General features: G+C 37.7%; 1 protein-coding gene across 3 annotated transcripts in view; it reads right to left on the bottom strand.

The window, feature by feature from the left end:
* Window positions 1-15,522, bottom strand: part of LOC106066132 (protocadherin alpha-7-like) — a 71,383-nt gene that overhangs the window by 29,175 nt on the left and 26,686 nt on the right. The window contains exon 1 of one of the 3 annotated variants that reach the window (XM_013225095.2): window positions 879-1,214. The exons of 1 other annotated variant lie outside the window; for it this stretch is intronic. The gene's annotated coding sequence lies outside the window, so the exon portion shown is untranslated. Of the gene's footprint in view, window positions 1-878; window positions 1,215-15,522 lie in introns of those variants that run through there. One more of the 3 variants, XM_013225096.2, reaches the window with a different exon arrangement.

Here is a 15,522-nt window from a genome sequence, read left to right as displayed (position 1 = left end):
TTTAAAAAAAACGTATCTCTGGCGCGCAATAGTTTTGTGAAACAAATGACGAGCAGTGTGTGTGTGACAATCTTATTGTTCAGTGAGTTGGATTTCAAAAGGGGGTTTGTTGTTGTTGTTGCTTGTTTCCTTATGCTCTTTAATACAATTTTGGATTTATTAATTTTTTTAGATCAAGAAAGATAATTCAGTTGGCGATGCCTTATAGCAGCCTAAACAAAGATTTCATTTACATGGTAGGCAACGGAATTCAATGAAAACCAACCTCCGACTGCAAGGAAAGAAACTGACTTTCATTGATTGAATCATTTTCTCTTTTAATGAGATATTAAATCTATTTTAAATGGTTTTACAATCTCATTTAACATGTTTGTCGACAAATGAAATACTGCATAAAGACGTGGATGCCAATGCAATATACACCATGCAGAGATGACGAGCTTCTCTTTTAGGATGTAATACATTTAAAAAATTAAATAACTAAATGACAATTTTTAAACATCTGTTACTGATGTTCAAATTGAGGTGCAGGAAAAAAATAGATTTATAAAATTATATTTTCAGTAAAAAGAATGTTAACATAGAAGGCACGACAGCACTAAAATGTTCATGTAAATTCCAAAACTGAGGTCGAAAATGAAATTATTTTTAGCTTTTCAATCAAATACATGGTTCAACTGGATTTAGTACGTAGCAAACGTAATGAGTAATAAAAGAAATAGTAGCCACTAGGAGAGACATTCTGAGTTCTCACAGCTTTGGCTAATTGAAAGCTTGAGATTTCTATATTGTTAATTTTAATAACTGTTTAAGACTTTTCTATCTAATGAAAAAAATAATAATTAAGGATTTTAATTAAAGATAATAAAATGACTTACCACAACAAAATTCTCTTGTCGGCTTAACATTGAAATATATCCAAAATACTTAATTTATATCAGGATATCCTCAAAACAAGACCTCATCACATGACTAATGGCAAAGGTGCCAGGTCTAGTCATTACGAGCACTAGTAATTCACGGGAGTAAATCCAACAGAAATACAAGTCAATGCGACAGAAGTGCAGTAGAGCTCCAGTCTCACATTTACCTAGTATACGAGACACTCGATCTAGTGTTATTGTAGTGAGGACAGCCAGACTACTGAACTGGTCTTCTCCTCGCTATTCCAACGTGAGAGAATGGGTGACACCTTGTCATAGCCCGCAGCCCCCTAATGTTCGTAGTGCTCCCTCCCCCTCGCGCGCGTCGCACAAGTGTCTCGCGTCAAGGTACAACTATCCACGAGGAGACGGGAGAGACGGCGGACCGACGGAGTTTGGAACTCAGTTTGACTAGCCAGGGAGACGTAAGAACTAAATGGTGATTTGACAATGAAACAAAGTATGCGACATGATAGTGACTAATGTTACAAATAAACATCATTCCTGAAGAGATAGCTAGTGCTAGATTGTACCATTAACACACACTTTAAAAACTAAACGTTTCTAGGAATTAAACTATTAACATATTACTTGATACATTTAATAGCTTCGTTTCTATACAGGCAGCGTAAACATCTCCTAAACCATACGGGCTTTCATTTAGTAAACTAACAACAACAACAACAAAGAAGGCAAATGTTATACTACATAACACAGATGTTTTTAAAATGTTACTGAAAGTAAAATTGTTTTGAAACTGGCCCACGTCCGCGCTAAAGTTCCAAATCAAGAAGTCTAAATTTACAACGAGTTTCAGAGAGTTGCATTGTAACAATGTCCGAGGTTGACCACACGATCGACTGGAAGCCAATTAAAAGTCATTATAAATGTTACTTCCCGTGACCTGTCGCTCGTCATAACTATTGGGTTGGTCATGACATCAGCACAAAGTCAAAGTATCCCCACGAAGAGGCTGGCGAGGGCAGTAGTGAATGAGTGTACTAATAGTTGACCACGCAGAACAATGTTTGCTTGATGAGTTGAAATGTCAATGCTAGAGAAAAGTGGAGACCATTTCAACTGCTTGAGTTACACAAATATCATGCTATGGGGGGGGGGGGGAGATATCGTAAATATAAAAAAATGTGGCTTTGATTTGTATTACTAAAATGTCATTCACCAGATAACTTCGGATGTGAAGCTGAATGCTTAAACAAAAACAAACAAAAATTGAATTCTTTTTTTTTCAAAGTTTATGTTTTTAGTTTATGTCATCTAAAACATTAGAATTCAGTGAAGAAATAAATTGCACACTAGATCTGAACATATATACACATCTACATTCTTGCCTCAATCAGCAGTGAAATCTGAGTACAGAGCATAGAGAAGTGAGGATTGAAACCTCTCAAAACTTTTAATAGATGGAGTTGGATGATGAATCGATGATAGCTTTAACTATATTCAGATTTAAAGTTACATGTATAGGTAGGCCTACTTACCAGTATAGTTTTACGTATATTTCTTGGTTAGTTTCTTGATGGGTTTAGTTGTAAACATGTTTTTGTATTCATGATTGTTATGTCACTACTTGATCAGTTTGAAAACATTAACAAGTGTATTGAATACTCTTTAATGTCAGTAGAGGTCAACAGGAGATCATGTAACCAGTACAACGACCAAACCAAAACTTTCTCCGCTTGAGATAGACATCTTTCGACTAATATTGATGACAATTTGCACGAAGGTGCTTTAGATGGTTACGGAGTCATAAAAAATGTTACTCCATAAACAAGTTAAATATATTTTTAAAAATAGCTTATATTGAATAAAGTTACATTAATTATTTTGAATTAATCGTAATTAACTTTTATTAAATCTTGACTAACAAAAATACATTTTTGCGATTGGAAATAATGTTTATTTAATTGTTTTTGTTTAGCATAATTTTCATGCTTCTAGCATGTTCGGAATTAAATAAATCTTGACTAACAAAAATACATTTTTGCGATTGGAAATAATATTTATTTAATTGTTTTTGTTTAGCATAATTTTCATGCTTCTAGCATGTTCGGATCTTTTGGACTAAAAAAGTAAAGGTCTATTCACTTTTTCCTGGTAGATTCTACATTCAGTTCACCTGTAGTTTCTTCGGCTCTCCCATTTCATAAACGTACCAATGTTAATGGTCATATTATCAAACCATTAGAGAAAAAGTTAGGGCTCTAACATAAGTAAGATACATTTTTCAACCTGGTATTTTTTATTAGAAAAAGGGAGGGGGGGATTTTCTACATTTTGAGCCGACGTTTCGGCAGGCCGGATGTAACCACGTCGCGGTTAATCTGGCCCGCGGGCCGTAATTTGAGCATCACTGTCTAAGAATATAATAGAGTCGAATAAGGTATTTCGATTTAATTGCCAGCAATACAAATGCAGTTGCAGTGAACACTAAAATTAACTTTTGTGTTACAACCATAAGCTTTTTAGAACTTGACTCTTTTTCTGGTAGGTTTTTGCTTTTTTTTTTTGTTAATTCTCATTACTTAACATTTTATTAATTTAATATCTACATACTTTTTGTTTACTTTCAATTGATCGTGATCTAGAATTCAACCTATGTTGTACATAAGGTGCTGTCTGATGGACCAAGACTAATTGAACACTGTTTGACACTCAGAACAAAAAAATGTTTACATGTCTTTGTAAAGGATCAAACCGAGATGTTAAAAAAAGAATGAAAAATAACCCTAGCAACGCCAGATAGCCTACAATTATTGCAAGTAGAAACATATTTCAATATGTAAGCCATTTTAAAAATAATTTTTTTAGTTTGTCAAAGATAAGTTAAGATAAGATTTGAAAGTTATCGTAGCGCAGCATGGTGTGAATGAAAAATGTTGCGATATTGAGTATTGAATGGAATGGATGTTAAAAAGAGGAAGCCCCTCCTCCCCCACCCTAGCTACGCCTCTGAGAGAGAGGGAGAGAGAGGGAGAGGGAGAGGGAGATTAGATGTGGGAATAGAAGGTCCAGTAAGTGCATACTGTGTGTGTGTTCGTGTGTGTGCACAGGTAAGACAGAGACTTATAGAGACATCAAAAGTATGTGACTTCATTAGATCAAAAGCTGCACCCAGTGGACATGAGAGGGACGGATGTCACACTATTAGGTTTAAACTGACTGTCGCAGTTACCTCGTCGTACTCATCCAGTCGGTCACGCAACAAAATACTGGCCAAAAAAAAATAAAGTAAACACTGTGTATAAACACTTTAATGGAGGGTGTTGTAGAGTGTATAGAGTAATGTAAAGTGTACAGCAACTGTATCAGTAAATATATTGGTTTCCTGGTCGCGCTTATCCCTCGGCTCGGTCTTCAGGAGTTGGTTGACAACACATATATGTCACTGCCAGAATGGTCATCCGTCTTTGTGTGACTCATTCACTAGTCAATACAATCACAAAGAGACATAGACTACCAGGAAATGCAAATTTGTTTAAATGACGTTTCAGACTATTCGTAGGTTTGCGTCGCCACAAATCTATCGCTCCCTTCCCCATTCCAACACCCCGGTCACAAAGCGACGTGTCCAGAATCTACTGATTCAATTGCGGAATGTGGTGTCCATTTTATTGTGCATTGTGCGTTACGTGGAGACCTAAGCTTTAAATGAATATGAATGTTTCGTGAGTTGTTTGTTGATTCAATATTAATGGGGGAAAAAAAAAGAAATCGTTGATTTCACAAAACGACATGGGAAATGAGAACAGTGAATAGTCAAACTGTACTTGTTAAAATGTAATAGTTGATCCTCCCTCACACGGGAGGCACCCCCCACAGTAACTGTCAATGCAAGCAGCCTTTCCTGGCATCAGCAAGTTACAGGTGTGAACCAATGTCAGACACAAAGACAACATTCACTTCCACAACTTCAGCCCAAGGTAGGCGGAGGGGGACTCGCGGGGGCGCTGCGTGTGGTGACATCAACATTTTTCCCTTTGACAGGTAACTATTGATCATTCCGGACTGATGGATTAGACTTTTCGAGGGATACACTGGTGTCACAGAGAACCGCCCCACGCTCTAGCTCTACGTAATCCCATATCTCTCTCTCCATTAGTAACTTTTTCTCCTCTAATCTTGTCCCACAGAAGGCTCGTAGACCAACCAATATGTTTCCGTGTGGCCATCAACTCACTCGAGATTATTTGTTTAGAGCAATTCGTGAACAGGATGAAAGAAGAAAGCAAATGTGTTGCACTAACGTAAACAAACGCAACAAGTGGATCAATGTCAGCATCAAGTGGATCAATAGTCTATGTCAACATAGTTATGAGTAACGCATTTTTTTTCTTTATCCCTTCAAACTTGAAACCACACCGACGCCTAGACTACATTTTAATGTCAAATTCTTAATCCGAAACATGTAAACCATTTTACAAACAAATATTTTTACAAACATTGAACACGTTACAGTAGTTATAGATTTATGTACATACCGTTTGAACAAAGAGAAGAATTAATTGTACAATCAGACACCGTGCTCAGGCGACATACTCCTAGATATTGAAATATGTCGACTAAAAAACTTGTTCTACTAGTTATTCCGTAACAACTAAATTGAGCTCAGTATCGGGACAAGTTCGTTTAGCAATTTGAAATTTCCTAACCAGTAGATCAAGGAGTTGATCTTAGAGAAACACTGTTCGGACTTTCCTGGAGAAAGGACTCAAGATAACCGGAAGTAAAATATGTGGTCGTATGCAAGGAACAAGTAACAATTTTGAGCTCGAGAATATTACTTGTACTCTGGACTAAAAGGGGACTAGGGCAGAAGTATACCAACTATTGTGTCAGATGTTATTATAAGAATATATCAGTCATTGTAAATCTTTTTTTTTTTTTTTAACTTTGACCAGAAGAATAAATATGATAGTGAATGTTGGTGTTTTATTTTTCAATTCCTTAACATTTCTCTAAATGTTTATGCGTTTATGAGTTTTTTGATGAAGGCCTTTTTTTTGGGGGGGGGAGGGGAGGTTTGGAAATATTTTATTTTTTATACAGTAGTGACAGTAGTGACAGTAGTGTTTTTCAATCTTTTACCAGGCATATATTTATAACACAATTTTCTTTCTGGAGATAGTATTGAAGAGGCAGGAGTTCCCCTTCACTTTGTAAGCCTCTATGCATTAAGGCTCCAATGCTGAGATTAATCTCTTATAGTACGGTCTAGGTATCTGGCAGTGTTCTGTAGAGTTTGCATGTCTCCTACAGGGCAAGACCGCGAATGCTTCTGAGCATCCTGCAGCCGTTGAGGATGTGTTCTACTGTCTCGTCTTCATGTAGCAGTGCCGACGTATGGGATCGTGATTCTCTCAAATCCTAGAGAAATAGGTTCCTATCGGACAGTGTCCCGTGCGTGCCTAATTGCTTGATTCTTTCTGTTTGGATGTCTTAGAAACTTCCAGACTTCCCGTCCCTTGCTAGATTGATCCCAGCTGCCCTACTATTTGGACTAGATCTATTCACAAATCCTAACTTTTGCACTCTCGTAGGCTTGCGGCTCCTTTGGTGGCTTCTGCTTCCACTGCGGGGTCAATACGGGCTCTGATGCCCCACCCCCGGAACGTAGTAGCACAGTACAGGCATATGGAGTTTGTACCTTCGTGGGCTTCGCCTCTTGTCTCGCATAGAATGTGGGAACCGTGACCCACGAAAAAACAAATGTGATTAAATGATCATCTTTTTGATGAGGTCTATAGACAAAGGGGGGTCATGAAGAATCAATTCCTCATCCTGGCCACGAGATAAAATCCATTTCCGGGTGAAAGGTTCATAAAAAAAGATTTATCTCGAACATTTTCGGACATCTGGAGGAGGTGGGTAAGCGTTGCTAGCTTCGCCAAACTGTCGGCCTTTCGTTTCATTCATCAATTCGATGGAACCCATAGCACGATAGGTACCTTACGTTTTCCTTCTAGGCGCTCCACGCACGCCATAGCCTGTTCCAGTTAGGTAAGCCACGTCTCTCTAGGCATCAAGGTGAGTTGTAAAGAGGGTCACAATGGCGGTGCCGCCGTTCTTTCCTCAATACATTGCTCTGTGTATTATAGAGCGATTCTGAGTCCTTCCATTTCGGCAACACAAGTTGATTCCACCAGCACATGGACCTACCAAATCGTAGCTATTGGTTGCACCGGGGAATCGCACCGCCTTGGACTCCCCATGTGGTGCTGTCCGTGTCCTCACCCCTCCCTCCAGCAACCAATGGAAGAGCGCTGTAAGCTCTCCCCTACGCCCTGCGCTAAGTCTTTCCTGTATTCTAAGCTTGAGAAATGCATTCTGATTGATTCTACAACGCAGTTTTGCTTATAGTAAGAAAATGATGTCAAAAAAACAAAAGTTAAAATGGGGTGGGATGGGACATTCGCATTACGTATAGCGAACGTACGTCTGTATTGAGCATAAGATCATCTTCCTTTAAGACTTCTAGTCGTGGATCTAATTTTTATTTTCTACGCAAAAGTCCATAATATGACGGTGCTCGACAGTCTGTAAAGATTGGATTGTTCGACTCGAAAAGAATCAGGGCGTGGAACCCAATTAGCCACAAAGTTTGAGAGACTACAAGTATATAGTTGAGAGGGAAGTGTCGTTTTTGTTTAATATCATCAATACTATTGAAATAAACTATTGAAACGAAAGAGCAAATAAATAAAAGAGTAAGAGAGAAACAGAGAGGGGGGAGATAAAAAAAGAAGCAAACAAAAGACAAAAAGAAAAGAGAAAAAAAAAAAGAACAATTTATAAGAAGCATTTTTTAAAAGTCCATATTTTAGTGTAGAAGGCGAAAAATTGCTATTCTCGGGTTGACGCAAGGACCAGTGCTAATTAAAAATACACATCACTGACCATGGGTGTCCGATTCATTAGCCAAAATTAGTTTCTACATGCATTCCATCTGAACTGTTTTAAATTACGTCAGTCATTGATTCAGCTGAATTTTATTCACTAATAACACAGAAGATTAACAATTTGAACACATTTATTTGTAACATGTCATCTCTCGGTTTGAATGAGACCCACAGTTTCACTAAGTTTACAAAGTTAGTTCTTGAAAGATATTTAAATTAGAAATAGCTCAAAGTTTTGTAGTTATTTGTTTTAACCCGTGGAAACTGTCCAAAAATTAGTTGTGATACTTGTCTCACGCGAGAACATTCTTTCCTCCGAGTCGCTAATCTTTCTATCTACATTCAAAACTTTCTTGTCATGCCTAAAATTTGTAATCAGTTTCTTCTAAAGTCTGTCGCCAGCCGGTGAACGTGTAGCCCAATTCTTATATCTAACTTAGGAATGTTTTGTTGGAGCTTCAGATGACAGAACAATCTTCTTTCTTCTTGGGTTCATGACAGGAAAACGTTTCCATCCAGATCTAGTGAACACACATTGGTTGAAGTGTACAGATCCAGAAGAGTAAATGAATGTACATTTCTTCATCTGGCCATGGCTCAGATTATCTGGCATAGTTAAATATAGGCCTAACAGCAGAGTTTCTCGCCAAGGTTCTACGGGAGGACTAATCCCTCCAGCCTTGCTGCCAATTGGAGTACATCTCAGGCCCCAGGCATAGTTAAATCGAAGATGCACTATGTCTCTTAACTCAGGGGCCAGGCATAGTTAAATCGAAGATGCACTATGTCTCTTAACTCAGGGGCCAGGCATAGTTAAATCGAAGATGCACTATGTGTCTTAACTCAGGGCCAGGCATAGTTAAATCGAAGATGCACTATGTCTCTTAACTCAGGGGCCAGGCATAGTTAAATTGAAGATGCACTATGTCTCTTAACTCAGGGGCCAGGCATAGTTAAATCGAAGATGCACTATGTCTCTTAAGTCATGGGCCAGGCATAGTTAAATCGAGGATGCACAATGTCTCTTAACTCAGGGGCCAGGCATAGTTAAATCGAAGATGCACTATGTCTCTTAACTCAGGGGCCAGGCATAGTTAAATCGAAGATGCACTATGTGTCTTAACTCAGGGCCAGGCATAGTTAAATCGAAGATGCACTATGTCTCTTAACTCAGGGGCCAGGCATAGTTAAATCGAAGATGCACTATGTCTCTTAACTCAGGGGCCAGGCATAGTTAAATTGAAGATGCACTATGTCTCTTAACTCAGGGGCCAGGCATAGTTAAATTGAAGATGCACTATGTCTCTTAACTCAGGGGCCAGGCATAGTTAAATCGAAGATGCACTATGTCTCTTAACTCAGGGGCCAGGCATAGTTGATTCGAAGATGCACTATGTCTCTTAATTGTTATGAAATGGTTTAGAGCCAAAATTTTAAAAATCTGCATTTACAAATTCACTCTCTAAAATAACAAATTGTAGATAATCAATAAGACAGTTGATTTCCGTGCTTGGTTTTACACTTCTTGATAGTTTAACATTGTACATATTGTCATTTTTAGCGTCTCCTTAAAAAAAAAACGCTATTGTGTTTGTTCTATTAGTCTGTCCTTTGACTGCCTCATTTAGATCTTAAAAGTATTTTTAAAAAAATAAAAATTTCACCATCACCTTAAACCTACAAACATCAATTGCACAATGAATTTTGACCTATTCAATATTCACATTTTAAAACGCATACTTATTTAAAACGGTTTAAAAAGATGGCAAAGTTTTTAAGTTATCTCGAAAATGTGATTCTCTTTTGAAGATATAGCACTAAAGCGCACTATATATAGAGAAGATATAGCACTAAAGCGCACAATATGGAGTTAAGATATAGCACTAAAGCGCACTATATATAGAGAAGATATAGCACTAAAGCGCACAATATGGAGTGAAGATATAGCACTAAAGCGCACTATATATAGAGAAGATATAGCACTAAAGCGCACAATATAGAGAGAAGATATAGCACTAAAGCGCACAATATAGAGAGAAGATATAGCACTAAAGCGCACAATATAGAGAGAAGATATAGCACTAAAGCGCACAATATGGAGTGAAGATATAGCACTAAAGCGCACAATATGGAGTGAAGATATAGCACTAAAGCGCACAATATAGAGAGAAGATATAGCACTAAAGCGAACAATATGGAGTGAAGATATAGCACTAAAGCGCACAATATAGAGTGAAGATATAGCACTAAAGCGCACAATATAGAGAGAAGATATAGCACTAAAGCGCACAATATAGAGAGAAGATATAGCACTAAAGCGCACAATATAGAGTGAAGATATAGCACTAAAGCGCACAATATAGAGAGAAGATATAGCACTAAAGCGCACAATATAGAGAGAAGATATAGCACTAAAGCGCACAATATGGAGTGAAGATATAGCACTAAAGCGCACAATATAGAGAGAAGATATAGCACTAAAGCGAACAATATGGAGTGAAGATATAGCACTAAAGCGCACAATATGGAGTGAAGATATAGCACTAAAGCGCACAATATGGAGTGAAGATATAGCACTAACTAAAGCGAACAATATGGAGTGAAGATATAGCACTAAAGCGCACAATATAGAGTGAAGATATAGCACTAAAGCGCACAATATAGAGTGAAGATATAGCACTAAAGCGCACAATATAGAGTGAAGATATAGCACTAAAGCGCACAATATAGAGTGAAGATATAGCACTAAAGCGCACAATATGGAGTGAAGATATAGCACTAAAGCGCACAAGATAGAGAGAAGATATAGCACTAAAGCGCACAATATAGAGTGAAGATATAGCACTAAAGCGAATAATATGGAGTGAAGATATAGCACTAAAGCGAACAATATGGAGTGAAGATATAGCACTAAAGCGCACAATATGGAGTGAAGATATAGCACTAAAGCGAACAATATGGAGTGAAGATATAGCACTAAAGCGAACAATATGGAGTGAAGATATAGCACTAAAGCGCACAATATAGAGTGAAGATATAGCACTAAAGCGCACAATATAGAGTGAAGATATAGCACTAAAGCGAACAATATGGAGTGAAGATATAGCACTAAAGCGAACAATATGGAGTGAAGATATAGCATTAAAGCGCACAATATGGAGTGAAGATATAGCACTAAAGCGCACAATATAGAGAGAAGATATAGCACTAAAGCGAACAATATGGAGTGAAGATATAGCACTAAAGCGCACAATATGGAGTGAAGATATAGCACTAAAGCGAACAATATGGAGTGAAGATATAGCACTAAAGCGCACAATATGGAGTGAAGATATAGCACTAAAGCGAACAATATGGAGTGAAGATATAGCACTAAAGCGCACAATATAGAGTGAAGATATAGCACTAAAGCGAACAATATGGAGTGAAGATATAGCACTAAAGCGCACAATATGGAGTGAAGATATAGCACTAACTAAAGCGAACAATATGGAGTGAAGATATAGCACTAAAGCGCACAATATAGAGTGAAGATATAGCACTAAAGCGCACAATATGGAGTGAAGATATAGCACTAACTAAAGCGAACAATATGGAGTGAAGATATAGCACTAAAGCGCACAATATGGAGTGAAGATATAGCACTAAAGCGCACAATATGGAGTGAAGATATAGCACTAACTAAAGCGAACAATATGGAGTGAAGATATAGCACTAAAGCGCACAATATGGAGTGAAGATATAGCACTAAAGCGCACAATATAGAGTGAAGATATAGCACTAAAGCGCACAATATAGAGTGAAGATATAGCACTAAAGCGCACAATATAGAGTGAAGATATAGCACTAAAGCGCACAATATAGAGTGAAGATATAGCACTAAAGCGCACAATATAGAGTGAAGATAGAGAGAAGATATAGCACTAAAGCGAACAATATAGAGTGAAGATATAGCACTAAAGCGCACAATATAGAGTGAAGATAGAGAGAAGATATAGCACTAAAGCGCACAATATAGAGAGAAGATATAGCACTAAAGCGCACAATATAGAGTGAAGATAGAGAGAAGATATAGCACTAAAGCGCACAATATAGAGTGAAGATAGAGAGAAGATATAGCACTAAAGCGCACAATATGGAGAAAAGTAACTAAACAACAAACCCGGGCAGGCAGCGGTCATCTCAGCCGACAAAGTAAAAAACCAAAACAAACAAAATAGGCTTGCTAGTAAAAGACCCTACCTCCGCATAAAAGCGAATAGTTATAAAATTGACACAGGAATTTGAGAAATAATTACTAAATACAAAGAATGGTTCAACCCTCCAAGTAAGATGTAAAGTTAAATCAACTGCCTACTATTAATTATTTTTGGTCAGACCTATCACTTCATACACTCTCCCAAGTCTCAGATTAGTGAATTTCAAGGAGGCGTAGCTTCAAAGACACCGATTTCAATAGAACAAATCTCCCCTTCTCAACAATATGTTTCCGGTATTGTCGTGTCTTTTCGGATTGGTTCAAGTGTTCCCCTGATAAACAGTTTCATTTACTCAACGGTCAACGGCTGGCGTTAATTCGCCTTGACGTCATTGGCGGTTTATTTGATTGGTTATCTTGCCCTAACACAGGGCTGGCTGGAGCTGATACATTGTCAGCTAAGAGGAATGGTCACAGGCTGGGCACTAGGTCTTACAATACACGAAGTTGGTCACTCGATGTGGACGTATTTGGCAGTTCTGGTCAGTTTATTTGTTTTAACTGGTCAGTTTATTTGTTTTTAAGTCCAGTTGACTTAACACAGTGATTGTACATTCTCACTAAGAGTCACAGCGTGAGAGAAAGTTATCTAGAAATAAACAAAGCAAAGTGTTATCGTGTTAGCCCAGTCTTGAGCCTAGTAGACATCTACAGGCTCACAATCTCAAGAAAATACTTCATGCTTGACTTGACTTTCAGATTGTCTCCTCCAGTTAGGGCTCTCCCAAGCTCACAAAGAACAAGGAGCTAACAAAAGTTGTTGTTTCAATTGATACGTACTTTATGAAGCTGATGATGGTCTATCTTTTCTAAGTGCATTTCTTGTATTTCTGAATTATTTCAAAAGAGTCATTGACTTTTGTACAATCAAATTCTTCTATTAACAGTCCAGCTCATGATATCTGCAGAAGAAATTGCGCAAAAGAAATATTCAAAATAAAAAGACTTTAACCAAATTCAAGGCGGCACGGTGGCTGAGCGGTAAGGCGCTTGGTTTCCAAATCGGGCTCCGGAGTTCGAATCCTGGTGAAGACTGATATTTTTAATTTTGCCTCTGAGTCCACCCAGCTCTAATGGTACCTGACATTAGTTGGGGAAAAGTAAAGGTCGTTGTGCTGGCTACATGTCACACTAGTTAACCGTTGGCCAAAGAAACAGATGCCCTTTACATCATCTGCCCTATAGACCGCAAGGTCTGAAAGGGAAACTTTACTTTTTTTTATCCAAATTCAAGGTGATTATATTTTGAACAATTACAAGGATCAAATCAGAGTTTTTCTGTGTGACCAAATAAGCTACTTATTTTTTTCCACAAAGATATACATGAACTGTATATCTTCTAGGAAAAATCAAAATACCGGTCCAGCCACTCTCCCAGTGTCCACCCATGAATAGTTTGCAAGCTAATAGGAGGAACCTTTATAACAAAATTACGTTCAGATCCCAGGTCTACATGTAACACTGAGTGCAACAACAATACGTTGCCTAGGAAACATGCATGGGTAATTCTAGTTGATAAAATGTCTAAGACAATAATCCCATTCAAAGACGTTTTATCATTCCGCTCATGAACATCAAGACGACAGTAAAATCCAAAGATTTCGTGCATTAAAAGGTCGCGCGAGAGATGTGTGGCCTCAGTTTCATCATAGGGAGGGCCACAGAATACAATTAACGTGACAAGCCAACCGAGAGTTAAACACCCATTTTCTTTCTCACACTGGAAAGCAGAGCGTAGAAGAAGAAGAAAAAAAAAAGCACTGCGTCATCTTATGCCCTAGCCTAAAGGTTCAAAACTTAAACGGTTGTCTTAGTAACAATCTAATGTTTGAAATACGTGTTCGCTCTCAAAGTTGTGCAGGACTCCTCGAGAGTCTATTGAAACGTGAAATCAATGAGCCACGTCACGGTTCAATTAAAAAGATTTTTTCCACACTAGATTTTGAATTCAAAGCAATGGCTATACCGTTGAAAGCAGGGGGGAAAAAGTAGTTCAGTGATTAAATGTATTACTGAGCTCATTTTAGCTAGCTTTATTGTATGAACAAGTATTTTGAGTTATATTGTGACCAAGTATTTTATGCTAGATTCTGACCAAGTATTTTATGTTATATTCTAATGCCGTTAAAGTTATATTTTATATTAAGTGCACGTTTCAGATGTCCATCAAAAGGGAACAAAGAACATGGAATCAATAATTTCATGTTTCTTCTCTTCACCCTCACATGCACCTTCCCCGCACCCCACTAAACACACACGCACACACACACAAACATTACGTTTTCAGATAATTTAGGCAGCGTTGAAGCGAGTAAAAATGTAATCAACTCCGTGAGAACTCTTTAACCCCCCCCCCCGCCTCTAGCATATTATTGACCCAGCCCTAGGAACCAGAGGGCGTATACGTGTGAGGACATCATGCCGTTTGGGAAGGTGCTGACATGGAAGGAAGGCGGACACCAAGAAAGTTAGGGCAGCTCTAATGATGCAATTGGATTCGCCCCACCCCTCCTAAGTCTGCAAAAGTAGAGATGCACTTAATGGGGTTCACTTCCCAGTTAGACCCTGGTCTTGTGTTCATTGAAAGCTTGATCATCTTATGAAATCAAAGTTTAATGTCCCGGCATCGCAAGGAGAAGGACAGAAATATTACCCTGAGGAATAATGATGATTAACAACCAGATAGAGAGAATGCTGAACTCTTGAGATAGAATATTACAGCCCAAGGAAAGAGATGCCAATATTCTAGCATCCGAATTTTTTTCCTTCTCCTTTTTATGTATGATTGCAATATGGCATCTGACTGGAATAATCATAATCATTGTATATAGTTCATATGGTGGTTCGAGATTTCTTTTAATGATGCGGAGGAGTGGCAGTCCTGCACATTAACAGAATGTTTATAAGTACGACATTTCAACGTTTTTGGTTTGGTTTACATATGGAAGAATATATAGAACATTTTCATTTATAAATAATTGGCCTACACCTCAAAATTATTATAATTACCTCTTTTTATATATAAGCAGATATTAAAACAATAATATAACAATAATCTAACGAATAATAGGCTTATATCTAAATAAAAAAACAACTTAATTGTCCCTTTCTATATATAAGCCAAAGTTCTTACTCAATCACCTATATGGCCATACTGTCATTTTATAGAAATAAAAGATGTAGTACTTGGATTTTGGATATTATTTTTTTTAGTCACTAAAAAACTGTAGGGGCCGAAGGGCTAATTTAAACCTTGTGTGCGCTACGAACTACTCTCTATTTGAAGACGTAGGGCCTAGTTCGGTAGAAAAAAGGACTCCAAATCCTTTGTTAAAATGTGAATAATTAAATAATAAAAATGTTTCTTTTGCATTTCTAATATGACTTCAATACACAATGTAAGGATTGGCTTGTTTAGTGAAAA

The sequence above is a fragment of the Biomphalaria glabrata genome, chromosome 8 (assembly GCF_947242115.1).
Source record: "Biomphalaria glabrata chromosome 8, xgBioGlab47.1, whole genome shotgun sequence".
NCBI lineage: Eukaryota > Metazoa > Mollusca > Gastropoda > Planorbidae > Biomphalaria > Biomphalaria glabrata.
The sequence above is the reverse complement of the archived record's forward strand: the minus strand, read 5'-3'. Positions and strand labels throughout refer to the sequence as shown.